Source organism: Aplysia californica, unplaced genomic scaffold, assembly GCF_000002075.1.
Source record: "Aplysia californica isolate F4 #8 unplaced genomic scaffold, AplCal3.0 scaffold00671, whole genome shotgun sequence".
Classification (NCBI taxonomy): Eukaryota; Metazoa; Mollusca; class Gastropoda; order Aplysiida; family Aplysiidae; genus Aplysia; species Aplysia californica.
The window spans coordinates 426,528-431,854 of record NW_004797941.1 but is presented as its reverse complement, the minus strand read 5'-3'; the positions used below and the strand labels follow the sequence as shown (position 1 = coordinate 431,854).

The 5,327-nt window shown below is 39.3% G+C and overlaps 1 long non-coding RNA gene across 1 annotated transcript; it reads left to right on the top strand.

Moving 5' to 3' along the window:
* The first annotated feature begins 1,319 nt into the window (after positions 1–1,319).
* On the top strand, positions 1,320–4,286 carry LOC118478556. Its single transcript, XR_004859126.1, has 2 exons — positions 1,320–1,764; positions 3,296–4,286. It is a non-coding gene; the product is annotated as an uncharacterized LOC118478556 (long non-coding RNA).
* The last annotated feature ends 1,041 nt before the right edge of the window (positions 4,287–5,327 follow it).

Sequence of the window (5,327 nt, the reverse complement as noted above, 5' to 3'; positions counted from 1 at the left end):
ACACACACACACACACACACACACACACACATATTCACTCCAATGCATCCCTACACACACAATACAAAAAGATAACTGACATTGATTGCAAACTGCTCCTACATGTTCCTCAGTCAGCCTAAGTTGATTGCGTACACATTTTATAACATGTCATGCTGTGTGCATAGTAAGGAAGAGGCAAATCTGGATATACTCTGTTGTTGATATAAATTCAGATACTGAGCGTGATCTTGATCTAGCACTTCATCACACCGTCTCCCTATAGGGTGGCAAGACTTGTTTCTGGAATAAATAACTGGATGAAAAGCAGGCATTGGCGCGTTCTGCTGCAGGTTTATAAGTGCTCCTTTTCCTAAATGTGGAAACTGTTCAATTATGAATAATTGTAAAGCATACAGGGCATGCTGTAGACTCTGAAAAGAGCTTGAATATATGCTTTAGTAAAAATGCAAGTACTAGATCTATTATTATTATTAATATTATTATTATTATCGGTGCATCTAAAATATTTTTTGTCAACCTTTGTGAAACTAAGATATTAGATAGGCCTCTATAGGATTAAAGATTTGTCAAGTAAGCCTAATCAGCTGCGCTCGAAGAACTTATAGCGTACTTGTTCAATGAATCACAAGAGAAATTTTAATGTTTATCTGAATGTAGAGATCTATGATTCTGATGTCATCCATGAATTTACGGTCGGGGGTGGTCGCTTGGAAAGCCACGTGGCTGGGCTATCGTCTTTATGGCTATCACTTGCAGCTTCCTCTTAGGCTATCTGTTCCCGACATTTCATGGTGCATATCATTATAATGAGTGTTTTTCTCCCGCAGTGGGGGAATCCTTCACAAAATAGTCACGTGTTGTCACATTATCGGCCAAAGTGTCCCCCACCCCCAAGGTAGGTCAGTAGAATATCAAGGAATTGAGATCTCTGCGTCCCTTCCTACCTTTGCGCAGGTTCATGTAAACGCACGCTTCGTATAAACACACGCTTAGGGGCCTTCCCGAGCACCATGCGTTTAGTCGGAGACTACTGCACTATACAAACACTAACAGGGAACTAATGGTAAAAATAAGTATGCTGATGACTGCTTATACATTTGTTTCACAATTCATTTGCATTGTGTGTCACATTTTCCTGTCAGGAATTGTTTAACTGGAAAGTACTATTTTGTTTCAGGAAGTTGAAAAAGCAGACTTAGATCAGTGGCAGAACATCAGAGGACCACGTCCATGGGAGGATTCTAAAACAGTCCAACAGGAACAGAGGCAGCTTAAGGAGACAGTTATCAAAGCTGACTCTAGATGACAGAGGTGTTGAATGGTAGGCACGGAAATTGTAGGTACTGACTGATAGTGAAATGATTGTTTAAATGAGTTGCATAACCATTTATGACTCTTTTCAAATGCTCTTGAACCAGAGGGATTTGTAAGAGGGCTGTCCAAAATGCAAGGTGAAAATGGTCACTGAATATAAAATTCTATTGAATCTGGACAGCAGAACTTACTTATTTTGTAGTATAGGAACAGTTTTGTGACAAAAAATATAATATATAATATGTCAATGTTTCTGGTTTGAGAAAAATAAAGATTTCTTTTATTCTCCCCTTTACTGAATAGAAAAGTAGCTACACGCAGTGGTGGGTCTAGGGTGGAGGCGGGGTTGGGGGACAACACAGCAGGCGAGTCAAGACTTGAGCTATTTCTTTCTGATTGAGATTGCCATCGCCAACGCCGAGCTTGGATTGCCTGCCGATGTCAGAGGTAAAGAATTTTATTTTCACAGCATGACGACAGTGACACGGTCAGTCCATTCTTTGCTTTCGCTCATTTTGGGCGTTCACTTTATCTGATTTCGCCATGAAACAGGTTAATTTTATCCACTTTTTTTTTTTAACTTAAAAAAATTGCGTTTCAGTCGGGACCACAGAATATCGTTCACTTTAAACGATTGTTCGAATAAAGCGTGTTCACTTTAGGCTGACTGTATTTAGTAAGTGACTCTTTTACTCGAAATTATCTTCCAAGCCCTCAAATTGATAAGAAAAAACTTTGCTTTGTTGATAAACTTATTGTTTTTATTTCAGCATTCTAGTGTTAAACAGTACAGTGGGCATCGCATTTAACGAGGTCATATTCAACGGGAAGACGGCTCCAATGAGGCAATCCTTAATCCGTGATCTTTTCCTCTATGTATCTCTTTGTAAATATACGTTAGCTCCAACGAGGTTGCAAACAGGCCGAAGTCACTTTCATTCAACGATAACCAAATAAGGCAATTAGTGGCCCCGAAAGCGAAGAATTTTTCTCCTTTTTCTCCATCTCACGCGAAGCACAAGGACCATCCTCCATTCCTAACGCATTGTATATTGCTAGATCTAGTGTGCCTCCTAATATGGGCCCCAAAGCCAAGAGGCCCTGATCAGAAAGTCCAAGCCCTCGCCTTTACCGTACTTTATGTAGATCTAGGCCTAGATGTGAGCGGGTATGTTTCCACAAGAGAAGTGTTCCGAATAAAAAAAATTTAAAAGTACAGAAATGACGGTCAGAACACAGCTCAACAAACACGCGTTCACTGATGCTGTTTGAGATTTTCGTCTCGTGAAAATGGTCTTCTTTTGCGATTACGCGGAAAGTTCCTCCTTTATAAAAATTCTGAGTTGAGACCCATGATTCTTATTCTAAATTGAATGGTATCTTATCACATTTTTAAAAAGACGCAGCATATTCTCAATGCAAGAATAAGTCAGGGAAAGAATGGCAGGCAAACGTTTGTCAACAACATCTGAATGGCTTACAAATGATATGCATAGCTTATGAGTAAACTAAAATTTGATGACTGATTTCAGGGATTTTGAAAAAGGGGGGATGAGCAGGCATTTAGTTTGCGCATTTCAGAATCGGGGTCAAGGCGAACTGTTTTGGTGACATGCTGAGTTAACTTACCCCTGAAACACTTTTTTATCAAATTGTGTAATGTGTAAGTGTAACAAAAAATCTGGGTTTTTTACTTTGTACTTTTTAATCTTTTTATTTATCATCTTTTTTCTGCATGCATATCCGTCAAACAATATGACTTGTTCATCTTTTCTTCACGTCCCACCTGCCCCACGAAAAAAACTAACAAATCATAACAGTAACAGACTTTTTGTGACCTGGTTGTTAGTTGCGGGATTTGGTTGCCCAACCACACGGATGATACCAAGTCTGTCAGCCTTTTTGTACTGTATTATGCTGTTTACTCATTCGGTCCTCATGTTATAAATAAAGATATCTCTCCACATTTGTTTTACAGGTGAAATGTTTCAGGGTGTCCAAGGCTTTTTCATGGTGTCACAAAAGATGCCCAGTGGGCAGTCAGAAAGTCTTGCTTTTGTTCAAAGGCTGTGCTGCTATGTTTGGTGTATGTTTAAATTTTAGAAGCTTAAATTCTTTACCAAAGAAATGTTGAAAATTAACTGCTGAAAATTGTAATTTGTTTTGGTGCAGGGCAAAATAAAATGTTTAAATTTGAGTTCATAAATAGGTGAACATTTTTAGTTTTTGATTGTTTACAATATATTAACTAAAACATATATCAATCACCCAATCCTGTAGTTATGTCTCCATGGACGGGTGGGTGTGAAAATACTGTCAATCACTTTCATTGTGCTGTTCGAGGAGCAGTCTTGCTAAATGTTTAGACTTGTCTTTGTTATTATGATGCAAGTTGTCTTGTTTGTTGTGAAATTTTCCATTTTTCAAGCATCCTATTGGCTTAAATCATGGGTCTAAGCGTGTGTTTAGAAGTGGCTATGGGTTTGTCTATATGAAAGTGGAAAAAAAACCATGGAGCATGCTTTTACTTTATAGGGCGCACAATTGGGTGGAGAATTGAGTCTGCATTAGTCCTGTCCATGACTGTGCAACATGATACTGCAACACAGAACCACATTAATTTCCGTTCTTTATGATGAAATGGATTTGAGCTGAAGGGCATGCTGGAAGGCTACTGACAGGTCAAATTAGGCATTGCAAGATCTAGTCAATAATGGGCACAGAAATACCTGGTCATTTATACCTCTCTTCATTTAGAGTTTAGAGTAAAAATGATTGCCTTGAGATTGAAGGATGAGATTAGAGTATAGTATGACTGAATATGAAAATATTTTGTTTCAACTATTTTTTTATGCTGCTACACATGAAAAGAGTACCGGTAGATCTAATTTTTTTGTCGAACTTTTTATGAATGTACATGTGTATGGTATTTCATATAATTTTTGGAGTAAAAAGTCTTTAAATAAGAATTTGAGTTGTGTTTATATCATGTGTATCATGTATGAATGAAGTCTGAGAGGGGGCTCTCGTGGCCTAGAGGTTAAGGTGTTGGCCTCTCATTCAAAGGTCCCGGGTTCGAATCCGGGTAGCGACCGAAAAATTTTCTTCTCTAAAATTGTCTCCTTTCACCTCCTTTCCTGCTCTCTAGCAATGTTCTGTTGTCTGCTTTCATTTCCACTTTCTGACCCACCCCCTCACCTCCTTTGCCCCCTCCTCTGGGCTCCTGACTCTTTCTACAGCCTTTCTGCTGCTACTCCTGGGCTCCTCCTTACTGCTGTCTTTCTGCCACACCCCTGATCTTCTGGTAGGAAAGATCTACACCTAGCCTTCTTGGACAAGGGCGAAAAATTTCGGAGGGCTCGTGTGCAAGTTGCGCACTTTAAAGATCCCTTGGTGGTCTAAAATCGATAAGAGTAGGCTTCGGTCGCCACCCGGGCAAAATTCAAAATTTCCTACCAAATGAAAATATTAGGTGTGTCCCGCGCGCTCATATGACCTATGCAGTTGCGAGCGCCGTAAAACACTTTACAAAAACAAAACAAACGAAGTCTGAGAGTTTGTGAACGTAGTAAAACCCCATACTAAACAAACAAACGAAGTCTGAGAGTGAAGTTCCAGACTTTTTTTAATAAGCTAAACCACCCCCCTCCCTTACCTTATTTAGGCCACATAACACGGCTATAGCGGGACTTTTGGTCCTAGAAGAAAAATCCTGCTGTAGGCGAGTTCCGGCTTCAATAGGAATGCAAAGGGGACATTACCGGGAAATTTCTAAAAATCCACATGATAACCTCCCTGTCACTTTCATGATACTTTCATTAATAAAATTTGCGCCTTAGATTGGTCTTCCTTATGTTGTCAACTTCGTTTGACTTTAATTCAAGTGATGATTGATTGATTGATTGGGTAGATGTTTTATGGCACTATCGACACAATTTTGGTCATTTAAGCTCCATCAGGTTTCACCGCTACAAAATCAGACGTGTTTTTAATAAAGAGTCTTTCGGAGC